Genomic DNA, 24,895 nt, shown 5'->3' on the forward strand with positions numbered 1-24,895 from the left:
TCTTATTATTTTGGCTTTAAATAAACTCCTTTTTGATTTAATTAAAACCCCTCTCTCAATCCCATTTCCTTGCGTTCATATGCTTGTACAAATTAAGGCTGATTGGAACTGTCTCCTCTTTTGCACTGAATTCCCCACATTCATCAGAACTAGGGGGTGCAGGCCAATCACCCTCAAGGCAGTTTCATTAACAGTGTGCAATATTGGCCAGATTTACTCTGAAGTCATATTGGCCAGATTTACTCTGCATGATATATCAGAGAGCACTCCATACATGATTTGGGGTTTTCCCTGTGTATTGGAGCTTAGCTCAATTTATGTCTGGGGTAAAAACATCCACTTTCTGCACTGGGTTTCTGGGGCTAATTCAAACTCACAGTAAACTGGGCTGCTGTCTGGGAAAGCTCCTGGCCATTCATTAGTTTGTCAGGCAACAGGTCCATCAAAGCAACCAACCTGTAGCACCATCTGCCTCACCAAAGGAACTCTGGTCTCCTGGCAAGTTCTAGATGGCTTGCAGAGCACCCTAAAAAAAAAAAAAGGGGGGGGGGGTAAATGGACAAGTTGACAAACATTTGAAACATATTAGATGATTCATTGTGTACTATTTACATATTTATAAAGGTAACTTACTTCTGAATAGCAATCAATATGCCCATCGTTTTTTCTTTAGACAAATTGGTTGCCATTCAAACAGACACCATCAAGATAAACAGACATTGTCTGACATCCAGACAAGCACTGATTTAGTGTAATGAACAAAGATGTACACACAGAAGGGGGTCAGGTAGCTGAGCAGATGCTCCGAGTCAGAGTCATGCTCAGTTTCTTGTAGTCTTGGTCTGCTTGGGCAAGCGTTGCACTTATGCAACAAGGACAGTGGATCGCTTGCACCATTCCCTGCAACATACATGGACGGAGGTAGAAGTCTTACAGCAGGAGGCATGCTACAGTTGTGCAAGTGTATCTTTTTGCACTGGTGCCACACTGGTTTGGAACGGAAGCGGCCAACTTAGTGAAGCTAGCTAGCACACCATCCTTGCATTGGTGCAGCATTAGGCTGGATGTCAGCCACTGTCTTAGAGGTGATGGTCTGGATGGCAATAGTATTGTCTTTTTATATTGGCTGACTTTGCCTGCAGTTCTACAAGAGTAGAAGAAGCCCTGTGGGTATGCAAAGCTAGCTGTGCTTCTTCCATAGCCCAGCAACAGCGGAGAGTGCTGGTGGAGTGATTTTTTACTACTCTTTCCTCTCTCCTAAAGGACTATTCAGTCTGTAATCTTTTAAATGATTTTAATTGTTAATTGATTGAATGTTTTGAATGATTTTAATTGTAAACCTCCCAGAGACGCAAGTTTTGGGCGGTATAGAAATATTTTAAATAAATAAATAATCACTTGTAGGACTATATCCCTGAGGATCATATAGCAATGAAAGCCTCTGGACGTCTTCTGCAGGGCCTCTTCCGTTATTGTAGCATGGTGGGGAATGTCAACCCACTGTTGTTTTATTAAGAAAGAACACAAAGGTGTACTGCGTGTCCTCAAGGTCTTTAAATGATGTGCATCTGCTACATATAGATACAAGGCAGTTCCTTTCTGAGGCTCTGACACAGCCTAATGTTATACTGAGGAAAGGAACCCAAGGTGGTGATATGCCAGTAAAGTCCATGCAAACAGGTTCTGGTTCAGTTCTCAAAGGCTCCCATTGAATTATATAACACAAAATAAAAAGGCTGCAATCTAGGACACTGTTAAGAAGGGGCACAATGCCATTCTCAACACTGTCTCCTGCCTGAAGGCTGTCCCAGGCACATTCTTTTTCCTTTTACCCCACACATTTGCTGCAATTCACTAATACGTGGAACCTCCCTCATGGCACTTGGCTTGGGAGAATGTTGTCAAGGGAGCAAAACCTGACCACCATCCCTGACAGTGACTGGCTCAGTCTCTATTGACAGCAATCACACAGAGGACTCCAAGAGTCTCTGGGCCTTTAGGTTTCCAGGAACCAATTCCTGGCTCATGAGGAACTGTGGTGAATCTCCTGACACTGGCAGACCATTTAACCCAGCTGTGTTCTGGGACTATGGGCCTGGAATTGCTCTTGACACAAATAAGGGATAGCTCTTCCAGATCATGGGATTCTATTTTGGATTCTAAAAGCTTTTGGTTTTAGGTTCTGTGAGGTGTAATATTGTTCTCTACAGTGTCAAAGGCTGTAACCTCTTATAAAAATGAAAGTTGAGATACTGACGTAAAGGAAAAAGTTGGTGGCAGAAGAAAAAGTCCCTTCGAACATACCACATCAGGATGTTAGATTTCATGACAACATGTACAAGGCAGCCTAGTTCAGCATTTAGGCTAATAGCCTGCCAATATATTTTCATGAGAAATGCTACTGAACTGAGTGACATTCTAGTAGTCACTTCAAGAAGTTTACATAGTCCTGAACTTTAGCAAGAGAAGAACACCACATGACACAGTTCCATTGCTGAAGCTCACTATATCTACCATATGGGAACAATTTAAAGATTTTTAGGAGGACATACAAGATATACAGGGCAAGAAGTCAATTAAATGGGTCCTTTGCTTGGTAGAACTTTTCTGCTTTTATTTTGCTACCTAATCATGTGACCTCAGTACGCGAAGATCTTTTTTGTATGTGTATTTGCCAAAGTCCCAGCGTGATATGCTGCTCACATGAGTTTCAATATTGCATTTTATGCTAATTTCCTTTTTGCTAATATTTACATGCGCAGAAAAGCACAGTTCAGGCACAGCATCTGATTTTCTGCAAGGTCCTGACTTTCTTTAAATAGTCATTAGGAGGAGGAATGAATGAATATGAGATTATTGCTTGTAAATATTTACAAGTTGCCTCTTTGCTAATGAGCCCTTACATAGCATAGCAAGAGATAATATTTGGGGGGTTTGTTTAGCATAAGATTTGCTTTTTGTGTCATATGACAGGAAAATTAGCTGCATAGGCACTGGATTCATGTTTGTCTATATTAGGTTGGCATCTCTTCCGGAAGGTTCTCTCTCCAACCATTGCTCATTAGTCTATGCTCCTGTATTTAAATCTATGCCAATTATAGAAAACTTGCCAATAGATAATAATGAAACTGAGCAGTTATCGAATGTTACCATTAGATAATAATGAAATTGAGAAAACCCAAATATTTGTTGGTGCCAAAAAAAGAAGCTTGTATTTCTATATCACACATGGCAACCTAGGCCTCTAAAGATATGTTGCAAAGGAAATCCCTACAGGATCGGACCAAAGTTCAGCATTCTGCTTCTCATGGTGGTCAAGCAGATGCCTATGAGACTCCCCTACAAGCAGATGTAAAGGCAATGAGCCTTCCCTTGTTGCTCCACAGCAACTGGTTTGCAGAGGTATACTGCCTCTGGATATGGAGGCTTAGTTTTGCTATCATCGTTAATAGCAATTGATAGACCTTACCATCATGAATTTGTCTGATGCTTTAAAAGTATTCTAAGCTACTGGCTATCATTGCAACTAAAATTATATTTGGCCTTTCCTGACTGTGGCCCACATACAGAAAAAGGAAGTACTGGTGCAGCAAGAAAGCAGCCTAACAGAACTCCTGAAAGATGAACTTGCTCTTTGAAGGTGAAGGCAATCCCATCTAATCCAGATCCTGTTACCAGTATCTTGTGGCTGTGAATTCTGTGAGTTAACTTCTGTGGTGTGTGGAATACTGTCTTTTGTTTGTCTTGAATCAACTGCCAGTCATTTTTATTGGGTGTCCCTGGGTGCCTGTGCTGTGAGATGGGCCCAAATATGTTTCACTCTCCATGCAATCCACATTGACCGTAATCTTATAAACCCCTGTCATTTTCTTGATTTAAAAAGCCACAGACACTTTTGCCTTCCATCATTAGGAAACTGCTCCAAACCCTTGATCATTTTGGTTGCTCTTTTCTGTATTTCTGCACTATGGTGATGTTTTAATGATGGGATGTCCACAGTATTACAACTCTGACTGCACCATTGTTGGGTGTGTATATAAACATTACAATGCTGGTCATTTTATTTTCAATCCCTTTAACATATTCAGTTATTCAGTAATCCTCCACATCAAATTTGCCTTTAAAAAAATTAATAAATTCTACTGCACAACATGTGACTAGCCTAAGTAAACACAGGCCTCTATTTACTGTGGTTAGGATTGTCAGACCTGACTGAAGCTATGCTGGGAGGTTTCTGCCCAATGTGACATAATATGATGCTTGGGGAGACCAGTGGCGTAACAAGCTCTGAAGAGGCCCATGTGCAAGAATCCCCCACCCCCCGCACCGGTCATTGCTGTGTCTGTGCCTATGGTGCCTCCAATTCCCTCCCCCTGATTTTTCCTATGGTGCCTCCAATTTTGTCTCCAGCCCCCTCCTGCTCCAAGGGCAGCAGGCAGCAAACATCTGCTACTGCTACTGCCTGAGAGATCCAGGCAACAGCATTGACTTGACGCTGACTTCCAGCACTCTTGGGTGGCCCACCAAGCTGGAGACCCAAGACAGCTGCTTGTGTTTCAGCCCACTGTGTGCCCGCCTGCTGCTCCTGCTTGAGCTGGATGGGGTTGCTGCTGTTCTGGCACACAGAAGTCCAGCAGCCAGCTGTTCCTGGACTCCAGCGTGCAAGCTCCTGCCAGCTGACAGCCACCAAGTGCCTTCACCAGCCAAACCCCTTGAAACATCACTGCTGGCAGCCTATGGGAGCACACAGCCCGTTTGCTTCCTTTATTGACTCTTTCTGCCTTATGCAGCACTTTCCTTTCCCTCTCCTGCCACTGCTGCCGGCTTAAGCACCAACAGTTGTTTCCTCTACATGCTGGAGCGGAGGGACAAGTGCAGAGATTGCAAAATGAAGCCCTGCTCTGAATTCCATCCTATGATGAGATGAAGGTAGTTTCTGCTAGGAGCAGGGCCTTCTCTGTAGTGCCTCCAGTGTGGTGAAATACTAGATCCATACAGCCTTCTCCCTTCTAACTTTTAAAAAAATGGATGTGTGTGTGTGTGTGTGTGTGTGTGTGTGTGTTGTTTCCATTGAGTTGAAAATTAGCTGCTTTTTCTTTCTTGTGATTACATGAATTGGATTGTTGCTGCATTGCTCCCTTTTTTGTCCTTATTGTAGATTGTCTTACTTAAATTGTATCATGTTCACAGTTGTTTTGAACTGCTTTTGCTGAATTTTGTTGAATGTGAATTGCTGAAAATGCAGAATGTGGTTTTCTAGAAATAATTCTTAGACAGATTCCCTTAGGCTCCAAAATTCAGTAAGTTGTCTTTGTTCTCCTCCAGATAAATTCAGTCAGATCCACTGGGTGTGCTCCTGATCAGTCGTCACGAGAACTCCAAAGATTAATGGAGGAGGAGGAGGAGGGGAGAGTGATTGGGTGGGAGGTAGGAGCTGGGTCAGAGAGGGGTGCCCTACCCATATTCTGTCCCCAGCATTTTACCAAGGGTGGACAAAAAGCCACCCTACCCAGCTCCCTCCTCCCACACAATCATTCTCCCCACCCCACCTTGATCCTTGGCATTCTCATGACTTCCGATCAGGAGTGCATCTGGCTCTCCTACCCTGGCTGAGCATTCCTCCTGCCCTGCTTAGGATGATAAGTAACAGCCTATGATGTGTGTTCTGCTTTTCTCTTGTTTTTCCTGTGCAAGTATACCTGTCCTCATGGAGGAAAGGGCTGTCAATGGCTACTAGCCTTGATAGCTGTATATATCCATCAGGATCAGAAATGGCAAGCCCCTGAACGCCAGATGCTGAGGAACACCAAAAGGAAAGGGCAGGTTGCTCCCTTTCCCCCCACATGTGGGATTCCCAGAGGCACCTCTTTGGCCCCCGCATGAAGCAGGATGCTGGTCTAGATAGGCCTTTGGCCTGATCCAGAAGGGCCTTTTCTTATGTTGGGCTCTTCGTCTGCTGCATGTTTGCAGATGTTTGCTGCAGTTTTATGTGTGTGAAGCCTTTACAATCATGGCTATATTTCACTGCTTAGAGCTTTGAACACTTTTGTGGGTGCCATTGTTTAATGGCAGAGCATGCGACACCAAAGTTTGAAATAAAGCAAACTGTATGGACAAAAGTGGCTATGGAGTTGGGCTTGACAGCAAGACAACGAAGCCCAGTCTGTTGAAGGAACATGGATATGTGTACAGACATTAATGTGACAGATCAATGTAGAATTCTTTTACAAATGTGTTCTGTATTGCCAGGACAACAGAAATTATAGTGGCCATCCTGATGCAACCTGAATGGTACAGCACAGTGTTGTGATGTTGCCCTGTAACTTGTGGACACAACTGATCTAATGATCCCGGCTCTTGGACCTGACTGGCTGGCTGGCTGCCCCTTCATGGAGGTAGGGACTTACTTCAGGAGAGCTATGCACAAGTTGCATTGTATGTGTACACAGCTGTCTCCATGCATCCATGTTTTCAGGTGAGGACTCGACACAAAGTCAGCATAATCTGCATACAAACAGTTCAAAGTCAGCATAGGAACAAGACCTTTAAAAAATGTAAAGTACAGATTGCATGTGCCTCTGTGTGCATGTTGAATGCAATGTGTGAAAGACAATAGTAATGTACTGTATACAGACTGCATGCACACTGAATACAATATGTGAATAGGGCTATGGTTCCTACTCAGCCCACTCAGTTCCATTGTGATGCTGGAGGAGCAGAGGTCGAGAAGGCAGAAAATACAAGCTTCTATACATATTATGCTAGCAGCGAGGAAGCATTGAAAAAACAGCCTCTGAAAAACAGAGTTCATGCTAAGCTATAACTTATGTTGTACTGTATGACCTGGATTGTAGCCACTGAATAGAAAGGCCTATGTGGAGCCAGCGTGGTGTCGTGGTTAGAGTGCTGGACTAAGAACAGGGAGACCCGAGTTCAAATCCCCATTCAGCCATAAAACTAGCTGGGTGACTCTGGGCCAGTCACTTCTCTCTCAGCCTAACCTACTTCACAGGGTTGTTGTGAAAGAGAAACTCAAGTATGTAGTACACCGCTCTGGGCTCCTTGGAGGAAGAGCAGGATATAAATGTAAAATAATAATAATAATAATAATAATAATAATAATAATAATAAATGATGTGTCTACCAGTGACCACTGGGGAATAATGTCCAGTTGGAGTATATTTCCAGGAATGTCTCTTCATGCAATGGAATCCACATTTTAAGTTCCTCTTAGATGATATAGCTGTGGGGTGGTACACTTGTCATGAGGAGACTTTTTCAGTAATCTGCCTGTGCCAAGTATAATGTATGTAAAGGATTGGTACCTTGAAATTCAGAAGAGTGGTGTTGGAGGTTGAGAGGAGAGCTGGTCTTGTGATAGCAAATATGAATTGTCGCTTTTGCTAAGCAGGGTCCACCTTGGTTAACATTTGGATAGGAGACTACATGTGACCACTGTAAGATATTCGGATGAGACTATAGCTTAGTGGAAGACTATCTTCCATAGTCAGCAGCCAGTGAAGTTCTTTTAAAATCAGTGTTATATAGTCACTTTGGATGAGGTTGATATAGAAAAATAGATCTGGGTGTCATCAACATATTGATAAAACCTTGCACAAAACCTCCTGATGATCTCTCCAGCAGTTTCATCTTGATGTTAAAGATTATTACAGACAGTATGGAGTCTTGTGTAATTCCATACTTTAGTTATCGCTTTGCAGGACAGTTTCAAAGAACTTCTGTCTGCAGAACAGAATCTGGAAGCAGCGTTGGATCCTTTTTGGAGGAGCATAATCTATATAGCATTGATGCGACACCCTCTGGAATCTACCAGAGAGGTAGGAACGGAACCACTGTAAAACAGTGCCACCCTATTCCACCCTCCTCAGGTGATCCAGAAGGATACCATGGTTGATGGTATTGAAATCTGGCGAGAGATCCAAAAGGATCAGCAGAGTTGCACTCCCTCTGTCGATAGCCAGTTGGAGATAACCCATCAGGCTGACCAAGGCAGTCCTAACCCCATAGCCCACTTGAAAGCTGGTTTGAAATGGGCTGGTTTGAAATGAATGGTAATCTGTATCATCCAGAGCTGCCTGGAGCTGAGAGGCCACTACCCACTCAGTCACTTTGCCCAACCATGGAAAATTACAAATGGGTCTGTAATTGACTAATTGTGAGGAATGCAATGCAGGTTTCTTCAAATAAGGTCTAATAATAGGCTCGTTAAGACAAAGATGCATCTTGCCCTCCCTCAGAGAAGCATTTATACTATTTATACTACCAGAAGGTTACAAGTTCGATCCTGACCAGGGGCTCAAGGTTGACTCAGCCTTCCATCCTTCCGAGGTCGGTAAAATGAGTACCCAGAATGTTGGGGGCAATATGCTAAATCATTGTAAACCGCTTAGAGAGCTCCGGCTATAGAGCGGTATATAAATGTAAGTGCTATTGCTATTGCTATTGCTATTTACCAAACCCTCTCTGATTACCAGATGAGATAAGCTGAGTTGGGCAAGGGTCAAGAGAACAGGTTGTAGGACACACAGTCTGAAACAGTTTATCCACATCTTCAGGAGTCACAAACTGAAAGTGATCCAATCTAATCCTATAAGAGGAGTTGCTGGACACTTCCACAATAGACTTTGCAGTAACTCTGGAATTCAGTTCAGCCCGAATGCGAGAGACTTTATCTGCAAAAACGTCATTGAAGACATCACAGCAAGTGACTGATGGTTCAAAGTTCAAATTCAAGGGGGAAGGGGCATATACTAGCCCCTTCATGACCCTAGACAACTCATCTGGGCATGTATTTGTGGAAGCAATGAGAATAGAAAAGAACCGCTTCTTTGCCACCCGCACTGCCAGAGCATAGATCTTCAAATGTGCTGTGTGTTTTGACCTGTCAGATTCATGCCGAGTCTTCCTCTACTTGCGCTCTAGTTGTCTATCTTGCCACTTTAGCTCCCATAGAGCTTCTGAATACCACAAGGCTGACTTTGAAGCAAGTCGGAGAGGATGCTTAGGATCCTTTTTGCCCACTACTGAAGTGAGTCTATTATTCCATGTTTGCACCAGTGTCGACAGAATCACTAGCAGAGCCAACTCTAAACCTTCCAAGGCTTATTGCAATCCTATTGGATCCAATAACTTTCTAGGGCGGGCCAATCTAACCGATCCTTCACCCCTGCAGAGGTGGGTTGTGGTTGCAAGTCCTATCTTAACCAGATGGTGATCCGTCCATGATAATGGAGAGATGATAGGAGTCCCCACCCATGGAACACCACTCTGATCAGAGTAAAAGACCAGATCAAGTACATGGCCAGCATCATGTGCTGGTCCAGAAACCAATGGGATAGGCCCATAGTCATCATAACCACTCTGAACTCCTGAGACGGTCTGGACAACCCACTTCCAAAATGAACATTGAAGTCCACCACCATTACAACCTGGGCAGGTCCATCAGCTCAGTTAGGGACTCCGTTGGGCAGCAGGGTGATCGGTAAACCAACAGAAGTCCCAGTTTATCTTTGCCCCCAGTCTTAGATACACACATTCAATAGAGGCCAATTCTCTGACAGGGATCCTGGTAAGGGAGATGGTATTCTTATAGTTCTCGGCCCACCACACCTCCCTGCCCACATCCTCTCACCTGCTCTACCGTGGAGTAACCCACTGAGAGAAGCTGGGACCAAACCGGACCACTAGCCTCCCCTGACCAGGTCTCTGTAATGCACACTAGATTGGCTCCTTCAATCAAGTCATGGATGATCTCAGACTTATTTTGAACTGACCTGGCATTACAGAGTAATAAATGCCTGGATGCCTCCCTAAATGCTTGCCTGGAAGCAGTAATGGGCTGGATGAGGGAGAATAAACTGAAGCTGAATCCAGATAAGACAGAGGTACTTATTGTGTGAGCCAGAACTCCAGAGATGTTTTGATCTACCTGTTCTAGATGGGGTCACACTTCCCCAAAAGGAACAGGTTCGCAGTCTAGGAGTACTTCTGGATCCACACCTCTCCCTGGTTTCTCAGGTTGTGGCAGTGGTCAGAGGTGCTTTCTATCAGCTTCGGCTGATACGCCAGCTGTACCCATTTCTCGAGATCAATGACCTCAAAACAGTGGTACATTTGTGGGTAACCTCCAGACTTGACTTCTGTAATGTGCTCTACGTGAGGCTGCCTTTGTACATAGTCTGGAAACTTCAGTTGGTTCAGAATGCGGCAGCCAGGTTGGTCTCCAGGTCATCTTGGAGAGCCCACTTTACTCTTTTGCTGATGGAGCTACACTGGCTGTCAATAGGTTTCTGGGCAAAATACAAAGTTCTAGTTATAACTTATAAAGTCCTAAATGGCTTAGGCCCTAGGTATTTAAGAGAGCATCTTCTTCACTATGAGTCCCTCCACCCATTGAGGTCACTTGAGGAGGTCCGTCTCCAGTTATCACCAACTCGTCTGGTGGCTACACAGAGATGGGCTTTCTCGGTTGCTGCCCCAAGATTGTGGAATGCGCTCCCTACTAAGATACGATCCTCCCCATCTCTGGCAATTTTTTTAAAAAATAAATCTGAAAATCCATCTCTTCACCCAAGCTTTTTCAGCTTTTAAAAATTTGTTGGTTGTAATTTTGTGGTTGATTTTAAATTGTTGAATTGTTTTAAGTTTTTATATGTGTTTTAACTGTTTTATGTTAACAGCCCAGAGATGAAAGTTTGGGTGGTATATAAATTTGATACATATATACATAGATACATAGATACATAAGGTGAGGTTCTCTGGTTGTTGGCACTGCTCTCCAAGGTCAAAGAGATGGGAGTCCTGCTGGAAGGGGAAACAGCAATTCACTTTCTGAATTCCCTTCCCCTGTAACCATCTGCTGACCTACCAGTGCTGTATCTTCATCAATTCCCCACCACCACTGGAATAGCTGTGCCAGAGTTGTCCCCCTCCTCCCCATCTCTGGACAACTCAACATACCTGTACCAGGCCCAGCCAATTGCTAGGCAACAATAATAGTTCAGTCAGCAGGAGACTTCCTATTAGGAGTCCAAAACAATATATTTGGCTTAGCCCTCATTCCCACCCCCAAAGGCCGCCACCAAAGGCTGGCCCCCTTTGGCAGCCAGCTTTGGAGGCCTGCTCAATGGCAGGCTGTGCCAGTGGCCCCCCACCCCCCGAGCATTGCTCCCCTTTATAAGGGCCAAGAGTTTAAAAGCCCAACAGGTGTGGCTCTCTCACCCACCTCTCTCACTCAGGCAAACCGAACCCAGGTGCAACATATTACAGCAATTAAAGGGAGCAAAACACAAGATAACAGCCAGCCAGAGGGAGAAGTGTACAGAAGCTACAGCCAGGGTTCCTCTCCCAGTCCAGAAGTGGGTGATAGGATACCTCTGAATATCCTAGACTAGGCATCACAGTTAAATTTCTAGGCACCATGGCTAATTTGTCAAGCTCTGTACCAGCTCTGTACCACCATAGCTTGACAATGCACTGAAGGACAGTCATCGACAGCATGTTCCTATATCATATATGCTAATCACTTCAGTGTCCTGGGTGTTCCCCTACCCCCGAAAGTGAATTGGGCAATGGTTCGAAGTCAAGATTATGCCTCTTGGCTGACTGATATGGTGTCATGGTCTTGAAGGGTATAAGAAAAGGTGTACCTTTCCAGCAAGAAATTAAAATGCTCTAATGTAGATATTATATATCTCTATCTCTATCTCACACGGGTAACAAGGATTGGGCAAGGGGAGACAGTTGTCTAGGGGCCCCACTGCCTGGAGGAGCACCCCAGGGGCACCTCATGTGACTCCCCATTGCCCCCTGCCCAGCCCCATAGCCTCTCAGCCACTTGCCCTCTTCGCCGTCTCTCCTGCTTGTTCTGCTGGCCGCAATCGAAGCAGCAGACAGGCTGCCAAGAGCTCCTTTTCTCCCGCCTCTCAGCTGATCGGCGGGTGGGCGGGGCTTCCACGGAGGCCTCCGTGTAGGCCGCAGTGAAGCCTGAACTCGAGTAGGGCCCAAGCAAGCCAGGAAGGAGGAGGCAGCCAGAGTGTTCTCTGCAGCAGAAGACCCCTTGCTGCCCTGCTTAACCCAGACCAGCATTTGCCAGGTAGAGTGTGAACTCCTTTTTGTGGTTACCTTTCTCACCCCCACCCTGGATATATAGGGATCTGCTTGCCATAGGGCTTGGATATGGGGGGTGGGACTGAGAAGTCTCTGACTATTTATTTTAAAACAGCTTGGAAAATTTGCTGGCTTTAAAAAAAACTATCTAAAAAGTCCTATAAGTGGCTTGTTTCATGGCAGAAAATTACAAAAACTATTGGAACAAACAGTATTATATTTATTTTATTCATTCATTCATTTATAAATACACTTATGTTCAAGTTGTTTTGCAACCCAGAAGGTCTGAGTGAGAACTGTGAAGCATGTGTGGTGCTTTTTTAAAATTTTTCTTGTGTGTGAACTGCTCCCCAATAACTCGCAGGGACTTCAGGGTCAATCTGGCCAACATGTGAATGCAGCACCTCCATTCCAGAGGAGAGGTGTGTTAAAGGGCTTTAAAAGCCTCCTGTGAAAAATCTCCTGGAATCAAACTTGACTGAATTTGTTCAGAATTCTGAGAAAACAAACATAGGTTCACCCTGCATGGTTGAAAGTCTCCTTTGCTAATCTGCAGCGAGGGGCCCATTTTAATAATTCATCTCTCTAGTGTGTTCTAGGCATTAAAAGTAATACAAATGTATAGTACTCAATGTATATCACTATATATTGTGACGTGTGTGTGTGTATTCAGTGAAATGTATTTCCAGGCAGCATACTTATTTTGAAATATCAGACTTAAATCCTTGGGGACCTGGGGTGTGCGGAGGCCCTGGACTTTGCGGGGGGGGATTTTAAAATCTCGTCTCTGGGCCCACTCCAACCTTGCTACGCCCCTGCTCTATCTCTATCTCTATATTCATTCATTCATTCATTCATTCATAGCAATAGCAATAGCAATAGCACTTACATTTATATACCGCTCTATAGCCGGAGCTCTCTAAGCGGTTTACAATGATTTAGCATATTGCCCCCAACATTCTGGGTACTCATTTTACCGACCTCGGAAGGATGGAAGGCTGAGTCAACCTTGAGCCCCTGGTCAGGATCGAACTTGTAACCTTCTGGTTACAGGGCGGCAGTTTTACCACTGCGCCATCAGGGGCTCATTCATTCATTTGATTTCTATACCACCCTTCCAAAAATGGCTCAGAGCGGTTTACACAGAGAAAAAATAAATAAATGAGATGGATCCCTGTCCCTAAAGGGCTCACAATTTAAAAAGAAACATAAGATAGACACCAGCAACAGTCACTGGAGGTACTGTGCTGGGGGTGGATAGGGCCAGTTACTCTCAACCTGCTAAATAAAGACAATCACCACAGTAAAAGGTGCCTCTTTGCCAAGTTAGCAAAGCTATATCTCTATCTCTATCTCTATATCTGCAGAACTCTGTCACTGACAGAGATAAAGCCTAAGTTGGGAATCCTCAGGAGCAGATTGGGAGACAGGGGGTTGAAAACCACCCTTCCTCATTGCATGAGCAGGTGTGTTCCACTTGCACAAGTCTTACACTGAATGCTGTCCAATATGTCTAAGTTAAACAAGAGGATACACTCAGCCCACTGTCCCATGAAGCTATAAATCTGTGGGACTGCAACATCTGCCTGCTGAATCTTCAGTTCCTTTCCTGATCACATCAAGGCCCATCTAAAGCCCTATTCGGACATAGTGCTGCATGAGCATATAGATGTCTATACATTCCTACATGTGAACCTTCATTTATTTTAAAAGTGAATCTGTGTACAGTCCCCTTAAATGCATGGTGCAGATAGGAAGTGTACTGCTGTAGTGTGTTCGGATCTGTGTGCACATCTGTACCCATGTATACTGTACATACATGTGTGAATAGGGCTTAATTTCACATTGTTTCCAACAACAGCCAGCTGAACGCCTCCAGGCAGCCTTTAAGCAAGGCATGAAGATGCTGACATTTCCCTGGCCTCTGTTGTGTCTTTTCACTAGTCTGTGAATCAGTCCTTATCAAGACACAGACAGTGCTTCAATGCCAGCATGAGCAAAGCTAAACTTTCTTATTCTTCTTTCACTCGTATGTGGATAGTTCCTGTGTCTTACACTCAGACTCCTTTTGGGGGTTGGGAAATGAGTTGGCTCTTTCATCCTAATCTACATTCAAGGCACAAACTATGTTAATATACCACCGGAGTGCGTCAAATACATTTTAGTTGATATGACAAAGGTCTGTATTCCTGAACTTCAAGGAAGGCCTTCCAGCTTGGATAAACATCAACACAAGAGTTTCTGTTGGATCTAGCTGGAGCGTGATCTGCCTCTTTGAGTGAAGTTGTGAGATCATGTGCAGTTAACATTTTAAAATAAGTAGCTTCCCTTGAAATGATTAGAAGTAGACATAACAAGGGGAAAATTTTCATTCTTGGTGAGATAACTTATCCAAATGACCTAATAAAGCTTTTCCAACTCTAACATATCTGTATTAACAGGATTTGGAAGCCATTTGCTAAATATTCTAGGATATATTTTTCCACATCGATGGGTAGGCAACAGCCCAGTATTTTCTGGAGGTCTTACAACCTCTGCAGAGACTGCCATAATTTCTTCATTCCAAGCCACATATTAGAATGGGATTTTTCATAGCAAAATTCACTGCAATAAACAATTTTCATTTAAAATACATCAGTCAGTAGAAACAAGTACCATGTTGACTTCTTGGCTTTTGAGGACTAATATCAAGTGTGTAAACATTATTTTCTATTATTTGCAGAGATAACCCAAGATGTTTTGATGCCTGAGGCAGAAAATACAAATGGCATCAGCATTTGTGATGGAAGAAAACAAAAACAAATGAAAGTTGCAATCCTATGACACTTAGCAGGGAATAAGTACTGTGGAGCTTAACTGGACTTAATTCTGACTAAACATGCATGCACAGGATTGGACTACATTTATTAACACTTTAGTAACTCAACAACTGCTTTGGTGTGTGACATTTGATAGAATCAGATCACAACTATATGTTGATCTTTGCCTCGGCAGTCAAATTGCTGTTTGGAAACAGAATTGCTTTGGTTCTCTCCCCACCCACTAAATAGAAAAGAAGCCCCATTGAACTCTGCTCTGGAAAGAAGAAATCATGGATTTCAGTCACAATTTTCTCCCTATGTGAACTGGATGGGTTGGGGGATAATTACAAGCCTTCCCCTTCTCCCATGAGAAGAGGGCATGCCATCATGGTAGGTGATGGAAGCAGATAAATTATGTATGTATGTATGTATGTTTGCCACCCGGTATATTTGTATACCGCCCAAAATGCAAGTTCTCTGGGCGGTTTACAAAACAATAAAAACAACCAATAAAAAAGATTAACATATTTCAACAATTAAAATTTTAAAAGTTAAAGCAATTAAAATACAATTAAAACACATCTGATTAAAAGCCTGGGTGAACAAATGTGTCTTGACTGCCCTTTTAAAAGTTATAAGAGATGGGGAGGCTCTATTTCAGCTGGAAGTGTGTTCCAAAGCCTTGGGGCAGCAATGGAGAAGGCCTGTCCCTGAGTAGCCACCAGATGAGCTGGTGGCAACTGCAGACAAACCTCTCCAGATTATCTTGGACGGTGCGGTTCATAGCAAAGAAGACATTATCTTAAATACCTAGGGCCCAAGCTGTTTAGGGCTTTATAGGTTATAACCAAAACCTTGTATTCTGCCCGGAAACGTATCGGCAGCCAGTGTAGATGTTTTAAGATAGGAGTGATATGGTCTCTCCGAGATGACCCAGAGACCAATCTGGCTGCCACATTCTGGACTAACTGCAGTTTCCGGACTAAGTACAAAGGCAGCCCCACATAGAGTGCATTGCAGTAGTCAAGTCTGGAGGTGACCAGCAGATGTACTATTGTTCTGAGGTCATTTATCTCAAGAAATGGATGCAGCTGGCGTATCAGCTGAAGCTGATAAAAGGCATCTCTGGCCACTGCCTCAACCTGAGACACCAGGGAGAGTTTTGTGTCCAGAATCACCCCCAGAATGCGTACCTGTTCCTTCTGGGGAAGTGTGATCCCATCCAGAACTGGCAGATCAAAATCATCTCCCGAGTTACAACCCTGCACAATAAGTACCTCCATCTTATCTGGATTCAGTCTCAGTTTGTTACCTCTCATCCAGCCCATCACTGCCTCCAGGCAGGCATTTAGGGAGTTTATGCCTTCTCCTGATGACGCTGACATGGAGAAATAGATTTGGGTGTCATCAGCATACTGATAGCACCCTGCACCAAATCTCCTGATGATCTCTCCCAGCGGTTTCATTTAGATGTTAAACAACAACGGAGACAATATGGACACCATACCAGAGTTCAGTTTTTGAAGAACAGTCCCCGAAAGACATCATATGGAATCTGCCTGTGAGGTAAGAGTGGAACCACTGCAAAGCAGTGCTTCCCACCCCGAACCCCTTCAGACGCTCCAGAAGGATACTATGGTCGATAGTATCAAAAGTCACCAAGAGGTCCAAAAGGATCAACAGAGTCACACTTCCCCTGTCAATTCCCAATTGGAGATCATCCATCAGGCCGACCAAGGCAGTCTCCACCCCATAGCCCACCCAAAAGCCGGTCTGAAATGGGTCTAGATAATCAGTTTCATCCAAGACTGCCTGGAGTTGGGAGGCCACCACCCTCTCAATTACCTTGCCCAGCCACGGAAGGTTGGAGACAGGCCTATAGTTGCTCAACTCTGAGGAATCCAGGGCAGGCTTGGTCTAATAATTGCCTCCTTAAGTGGTCTAATAATTGCCTCCTTAAGTGGTCTAATAATTGCCTCCTTAAGACAAGGAGGCATCCTGCCTTTCCCCAGAGAAGCATTTATGATCTCTACCAGGTCTTCTACGACAACCTCCCTGCCAGATAGTATTAGCCACGTTGGGCAAGGGTCAAGAGAACAGGTGGTAGACTGCATCGCTCCAAGCAGCTTGTCCACATCCTCATGAGTCACAAACTGAAACTGATCGAGCCTAACCACATAAGAGGAGTTGTTGGACACCTCCAGACATCACAGTAATTGTGGGGTCTAAATCCAAGTCGGCCCGAATATGAGAGATTTTATCCACACAAAAACCATTAAACACATCACAGCAGGTAATAGATGGTTCCAAACTCTGATTCAAGGGAGGAGGGGCACTCACTAGCCCTCTCACAACCCTGGACAACTCCGCCAGACGTGAACTTGCGGACGCAATACAGGCCGAAAAGAATCGCTTCTTTGCTGCACGTATTGCCAGAGCATAGATCTTCAAATGTGCTCTATGTTGTAATCTGTCAGATTCAAGTCGAGTCTTCTTCCACTTGCGCTCCAGTCATCTACTTTGCCACTTCAGTCCCCGTAGTTCTTCCATATACAAAGAGGCCAATTTTGAAGCGGGTCGGAGAAGACGCTTTGGTGCTATCATGTCTACTGCCCTGGTGAGCTTGCTGTTCCAATTCTCCACCAGGGCATCAACAGGATCACTGGCAAAGCCAACACGAAATCCCTGCAAGGCTTCTTGGAACTCTGTTGGATCCAATAACCTTCTTGGGCAGACCATTCTAATGGGCCCCTCGCCCCTGCAAAGGTGAGGTGTGATTGTGAGTCCAACCTTAACCAGATGGTTAAGACAGTGAGCTGACTGGAAGTGAGGAAGAAGTTTTCATTTTATTTTATTTACTTATGCAAATATTTTTATCCCACCTTCAGTTTTTGTCATAAAGAAGGTGAGCTGACTGGAAGTGAGGAAGAAGTTTACATTTTATTTTATTTACTTATGCAAATATTTTTATCTCACCTTCAGTTTTTGTTTTTTTAAAGGCCAAGACACCTAACAATTCAAATTAAAAATAATCCAATGTCTTTAGGAGGTGGCAAGACAGCAAGAAAACCAGACAAATACTTTGGTGCAATGAGTTCTACAATTTGGGCACCACAACAGAAACAAACCTTTCATGCATACCTGCCCAACATACCGTAGAAAGGGGAAGAATGTTCAAAATGGGGAAGAATGTTCAAAATGGCCTCCCTATAGCATAGGGAGGGCAGAGGTGGTCCATGTTTGGGCTGCCTGGCCCCCAACCCAGTGGTGCCCCTCCCCTGTGACATACCCCAGTGGTGCCCCTTTTCTTTCCACCTTTGCACGGGGCATCTCTTCTCTCCCCGCCGCCCACAGTGGTAGTGGCTGAACAGCAGGCTGCCCCCTCAGGAAGGCTGCTGCCACTGCGCATATGGTTGGAATAAAAGGGGTGCCATGCCCACGGCGAGGAGAAAAGGGGCACCAGGGGGTTGCCGTTGGGTGCCCATTGCAGCGAGCACGGCAGCCCCAATGGCAGCTGTGCACGGGTTCTGGGAACCCATGCATATAATTATAGCTCCGTCCCACATGGCCTCCCCTGATGATCTTAAAGGATAAGTATGGCTTTATGCAAGGAGACTGTCCTTTAAGTATCTTGATCCCAAACCATTAGATATGTACCGCAGGGTGTGTGTGTGTGTGTGTGTGTGTGTGTGTGTAAGCTTATAATCTTGTTTTGTATTTAAATAGTTGAAATATTGCTGTAGCATTGTGGAGTAATTTGGAGTGTGTGCATGCTTTTTAAAAAATTTGCATCGCCACCCATCTGGATTGTCTGATGCTGGCCATAATGTGTTTGTTGATAATAGTTGGCTCATGTGGGCCAATTCAAGAAGCCAGCTTGCCACACACACATTTAGTGTGTGGGGGCAAGTTTCATGAATTGGATTATGCCTCAAATGTGGTTATGTGAATTTGATCTTTGTTTGTGTTTCCTGACAATATTCAGCCAATTCCCATTTGGCTTTTTGATTTATTGCAAGTAGATGTTGATTTTTCTTCCCTGTCAACACCTCTTTGCTCCAAGGCAACCACCAGTCTATAACAGTAGACTTATAACCCATTATTAGAATGGAACTGTCATTATGATTGCCCAGACATGTAAAACAGGTGACTTGCAAACAAATGGAATTCTTCTTAAGAGTACAGCCTGATCCTGACTGTGTTTCCTTGGGAGTAAAAATCACTGAATTTAATGTGATTTATTTCCTAGTAAGTATGCACAGAATCGTCGGCTTTGTTACAAATGCGCAGTTAACATTTGCATCTCACATAGCCACGGGGACAGCTAATGCTGGTATGCTAATGCTCCTGCTCCATGCATTTTAGGCTGGTGCACATGATAGGGACATTTAAATGTCACTCTCCTCTCTGTACTCCTACGTGGTGAAGAGATTTTGGCAGCGACCTCTGGGAAGGAATAACACCTAAAGCAGCCTGGGATGCAAATTAAGCAATCTTTATGTAAAAATGAATCCTTCTCCCCTCTTTATATAGGGTTAGGGTTAGGGTATGTTAGTGACGAACTGTGACCCTGATTAATCAAACTCTTTCTTGCCTCTGGTTTCATACTGAGGGAATAAGAGAGGGCCGAATGGCCCTTTATGTGGGTGACTGTAGCCTAAGCCTGGTGGCCCTTTTGAGGCTGAAGAACCGCTTTGGGTGGGGGCGACTGAGAGTGGGGGAGTGTCGAAGTGACGAAAGGAGCACCGAGCCGTTTCCCAGCCATGACCTACACATGGGGGCGATGTCAAGCTGGAGACAGACAACAGTTTTTAAGCAGCTGGCGGTGGTTTGATAAAGACATTGCTTACCATAGTGTGTCAACCATTTTTGTTCCTTTTTAATTATTCTTTTATTCTTTTGTTAAAAATTCAGTTTCTTTCTTAAACAAGTGGGACAGGTGTACACATCATGAGCTCTGATGCGGGATAGGAAGGACTGTGGCTCAGGGGGTGGGGTGGGGCAGAGCATCTGCTTTGCATGCAGACGGCCCCACATTCACTCCCTGGCATCTCAAGGTAGCCATGGGAGAGACGCTTGCTTGAAACCTTGGAGAGCTGCTTCCAGTCACTGGAAACAATACTGAGCTGGGTGGACCAAAAGTCTGACTCAGTGTAAGGCAGCTTCTTATCTTCCAATGTCTTTTCCAAGCACTTCCAACTCCCCCCCCCCTTTTTTTTTTTTTGCAGTGGGTGGCCTTTTATCCTCTGCCTCTGGCCTGATTCTCCTTTCTGCCTGCCTGCTCCGTGTTGCAGGGCAAAGATGCAGAGCCTTTAGGCGAGGCCTGTGAGAGGCAACGGGAAGCAGGGTGAGGGGCTTGCCAGGGCCAACCTCTTCCACCATGGAGCAACTCTAATGCCTGCTCTTCGGAGCCTGGGCTGCTTTCCGTCTGTTCCTTCTCCCACTTTCCAAGTGCTTTGATATTTTCCGGCGTGAGTTTGGATTCACCGAGCAGTTATTTCAAGATCTGACACAAGGACCTTGATGTGTGGATACAAAGCTGCAGCAAGGCTGCTGATTGGGCACTATGGCTCTGTGTCAGGTTCTGTAACCTTTGTGATTAACCTGGTTTGTGTGTAAAAGCTCCCAGGGGTGGAATCCTAGTGTGAATCGGAGCCAGATCAGATTGCCTCATACATACTCTCCATACTGACTGCAGAGGCTGCTGATCAAACACCTCATGCTTCAGTGTGAACCTAAAGACTTTGCAGTGCAGCAGCAGCAGAAGCAGCCTCCTTTGTGTGACAAGCATTTGCACATTTCCCCATTCAGCTGATTGTGGGTGCTATTCTATTTTAAACCCACATGGAAGTATGATTTTAGGCCCATCTGCTACCGGCCCTAACCCAGATGATACAGAGCCTACCCACAGCATCCTTTCCTCCTTCAGACAGTTCCAGGAACAAGCAGTGAGTCAGCCCCGCAGCTGAGCTCGTATTTAGCTAACCCTGCTGTCCTGCCCTTACTGGTGCAGGATGCAGCTCAGCAACAGCCACGTTCCAGGTGTGAAGCTTTGTCATTTTTCATTATCAAAAGGGCCTTGTTTGGAAGGAGATGACTTGGGCAAAAGTCACAGCCGTGCACCAACTGTTCTGGTTGCAGGGAGTGTTGTGAAATCAAAAACGGCTTGGCAATAGCTTGCTTGCAGCTTTTCAAAATGCCCCCCCCCACTTTTTACTCAGGGTCACACAGTTTCCCTTTTACTGAGCAACAAAACATTGCTGTGGTGAGAACCGTGTCCCTCTCCAGGAACAGTCTTTTCTGCAAACATAGACAGCTTTTTGATTTGGCTGTGAGCACCCACTACAAAGCGTTTGTCTCTCTGTGTGTGTGTGACAGTTGTGCACAAAAGAGAGAAGTTGAGAGTTTGCCCTAGCCCAATGAACTGTTTTTCAAGAGGGGGTCATTTTGTGTCAAGATCTTCAACGTGAGAGTCATTTCCCACTGTGCTGTGCTAGTCTCAACGCGGGGAGGGCCCTTTAAGAGAGATGAAGGCCTCCCTTAAGAGCTGTCATGGGAATGCACTTCCCAGAACTCTGTGCATGCCTTCCAGCACAGTTCAGGGGCTCAAGAGGGCTCAGTTTCCCGTAAGAACTCCACTGGTGCTGGGCAAAGTGCCAGTGGGAACAGTGGCTGGTGGGAATGTTGGGGAACCACGGTCTCTGCATTGTGCCAGGAGGATTGTGCAGAGCATTTAACTTCAGCCAAAGCTTTGCACAGGTCCAATAAAGAATTAGTCAGGGCCCCACACGTGGGGTTGATGGGGGCCTGCTGCTGGCTCCTGGGCCTTGGAATAAAGAACCGAGCCTCTGTTACCATTAATGTTACCAAAGTATTGGCTACTATTACACAAAGAGCACCCTTTGTGCAGTTAGAAAGACCTGGGTTCAAATCCCTGCTCAGCTATGAAGCTCACTGGGTGACTTTGGGCCAGTCACCATCTTTTAAACGAACCTACCTCACAGGAATGTTGGGTAGACAAGGCCATGAATGTTGCCTTGGGTTCCTTGGAGAAGGCTGGGGTTGTAAATGTGGCAAGATTTAATGCTAAATCCTCCCTAGGGTATGTGCACACTACAGACTAAACATGTAAAATTCTCCCCAGGGAATATTGGGAATTGCAGTTCTGTGGGCAGGCTCAGAATCTTATCACAGAATTCTTAGCACCCTGGCCAGACTACAGTTCCCAGGATTATTTATGGGAAGCTATGGTACGTATCACTGTATAAAAGTGATATGAGTTGGTAGAGTTAGGTAGGCCAGCTAAATGGCATGGGGAAAGAATGCCTGAGCAAAAACTTTTCTTTAGATGTCAGTATGGTATACAACCAATTACGCTGTCACTATTAACCATTTTTGTTGTCCAACCCTTAAATGGTCTTGAGAGCAGTTCTGAGCGTGACACAGATTTGTCAAATATTTCATGGAAGAATGGAGTTCATTTTCAGCCTCCTGCATAAGGTGTTCCTGTAGTAAGAGGGGAAAGCTTACTTCTGTACTGTTGGCATACTCTTTATGTACAGAAATACCACTCACCACTCTTTCCATTCAAGGGAAAAGAAAGTTCAGTGCAGTTGCCAAATGATCAGAGAATAATGGGTCTAGCTGGATTTTTTTAACCTCTGGCCCAGTTGCCTTGTTTTTTTTAACCCCTGCTAACTTGGCAAAGAGGCCCCTTTTAACATGGTGATTCGCTTTATTTAGCAGGGGGAGAGTAACTGGCCCTCTCCACCCCCAGCACAGTCCCTCCAGTGACTGTTGCTGGTGTCTATCTTATGTTTCTTTTTCGATTGTGAGCCCTTTGGGGACAGGGATCCATCTTATTTATTTATTATTTCTCTGTGTAAACCGCCCTGAGACATTTTTGGAAGGGCAGTATAGAAATGGAACATAAATAAATAAATAAATAAATAAATAAAAGCCAGAAATTTAGCCTGGCTTTCAGGATTATTTGGGTAAAGTGAGCTTTTTTGGGTTGTTTTTTTTAGTAAAGTCAGCTGGATTGTTGACACTTCATTCACCTACTTAAACAGTGTAGCTAATGCATATTGAGTCCACAAGCCTAGCAAGTCTATACACCTATAGTTAAGCTCACCCCTATTTAGAATCCAGAAGAAGGAGTTGTGGCATACAAGGACCAGACAGTGAAGTAGAATCAGGAATATTAATATTTTAATGAAATGAAATAGATATTGAGGCGCATCACACATTCCGTGTGATGCTCCAGAGGGGTTTCGTGGGGAGAGCAGGCTTAGCCCGCTCTCCCCACAGACAATCACCTGAGGAGCCCTGGGTGGCTGGATCGGCCACCCACACAGCTACCGGCTCCGTCACAGAACTGGTAGGGGCTGCGGAGATCGGGGGCCATTCGGCCCCCGGAAGTCCCAGGGTGACCCACACAAGTGCGCGGGACATCCTGGGGAGATCCCCAAGACTGGGAGGCTTGTTTTATCCTCCCAGTGGGGGGTGTCCTTGTGAGTCACCGCAATGCGGAGCCACACCGTGATGATTCACGATCGCCAAAATGGGGTTAGTGGAGCGCTCACTCTGCTAACCTCATTTAAGGGGAGGGCTACTTTGGTGGGCTGGCCACCAGAGAACCACCAGGCTTGCCCACGAGCACGGTGGTTCTCATGATGGGGGAAAACCAGGCTGGGCTCCTGTAGCCTGGATTTCCCCCATCGTGAGACTAGCCTCACTATGTACAGAGTTAGAGAGGAAAGTGCAGACTGGTTTCTATGCAATTGCTGCTTGCTGTTTGTCAGCCCCTCCCCCCCCTCAAGGAATGGAGTAACCAAAAACACCACACTCTAGTGGACCATTATACACACTGATGCACATGGCACTGCCAGTGTATGAGGTGGTCTTTCCACAGCTGTCTTTCACAGACTTGGAAGCTATTCACACGAGCAGAAAACAGAGTGACCCCCTGCATACAGCTATAACCCTATTTCCCGAACATAACCCCGAACATGAGAGACTGCCGATCAGTTTTATAGGGTTACCTTCAAGGCAGTCAGCCACAGCTTGCCATGTTGGTCCTCCAGCCCTGCCCCTGGCAGCATCATCCCCCTGAGTGGCCGGGTGTGTGTGTGTGTGTGGGGGGTCCACATGACCCAAGGAGACCACTCAGAGGGCTCCAAGCTGCAGTCCCACTTTGCAGCTCCCTGATTGGTAGCCTCAGTTAACGCTTTCCTGGCAACTGCAGCACTGTCAAAGGCATGAACTCCGTCCCAATGCCCAAATCTCCCAGCCCACAACAAGGCAGGGACAGAAGGAAGTTAGAAGAGAGCAGCTGCAGCTGCCAGGCAAAGGAAGAGCCGCCACCCCCAACGCACACCCCAGATCCAGGAGGGACAAAGGATGAGAGCCAAACAAAGAGACCCAGCATGGGCGTAGGAGGGTGGGCATCGGGGGAGGGTGTCCCCATCACCTACCTGCCTTGATGCTGCCACTTGCCACTCTTGCAGTGCCAGCAGGGTGGGAGAGTGAGTGGCAAAGTGTCGCCCACACCTGTCCACCCTCATTGGCACTACTACCCTCTGTATCTTGATGATGGCACAGAGGGTGGGCGGGTGGGTTCAGTGGCACACCCAGGCAAATTGGGCACCTGGACTGCCCCCGCCGTGAGGCCCCCCCACCGCTGCTGTGAGCCTCATGCTGCCACCACGAGCCCCCCCCGCCGCTGCCATTGCCACCATGAGGCCGAATCAGCGATGCTTGGGCAGACAGTCAGTCCAGTGGTCGCTCCCACTCCACCCACCACCACCAAAGGGTCCTGTTCCAACCCTGCCCCTGGCCGCAAACATGGTGGCTAGTGTCAAGGTCTGGCCAAATGCCAGGGAAGTTCACGGCTTGGCTGAATGCTGTCGACTGAATGACGTACGTTGTTTTTCAGCAAGGAGTAGACAGCTGGTGACAGGATT

The 24,895-nt window shown here is 45.5% G+C and overlaps 2 long non-coding RNA genes across 4 annotated transcripts in view; one reads left to right on the forward strand and one right to left on the reverse strand.

Moving 5' to 3' along the window:
- The window catches only part of LOC128339899 (uncharacterized), a 109,007-nt gene extending 93,549 nt beyond the window's left edge, over positions 1-15,458 (forward strand). For all 3 annotated transcript variants that reach the window (XR_008313308.1, XR_008313307.1, XR_008313309.1), the window contains 3 exons: positions 3,570-3,699; positions 6,250-6,395; positions 14,852-15,458. This is a non-coding gene — a long non-coding RNA (uncharacterized LOC128339899). The remainder of the gene's footprint in view (positions 1-3,569; positions 3,700-6,249; positions 6,396-14,851) is intronic.
- Positions 1-24,042, reverse strand: part of LOC128339900 (uncharacterized) — a 29,051-nt gene extending 5,009 nt beyond the window's left edge. The window contains exons 1-2 of the long non-coding RNA XR_008313310.1: positions 23,975-24,042; positions 457-526 (exon numbers count right to left, since the gene is read on the reverse strand). This is a non-coding gene — a long non-coding RNA (uncharacterized LOC128339900). The remainder of the gene's footprint in view (positions 1-456; positions 527-23,974) is intronic.
- Positions 24,043-24,895: the final 853 nt, after the last annotated feature.

Source organism: Hemicordylus capensis, chromosome 1 (genome assembly GCF_027244095.1).
Source record: "Hemicordylus capensis ecotype Gifberg chromosome 1, rHemCap1.1.pri, whole genome shotgun sequence".
NCBI lineage: Eukaryota > Metazoa > Chordata > Lepidosauria > Squamata > Cordylidae > Hemicordylus > Hemicordylus capensis.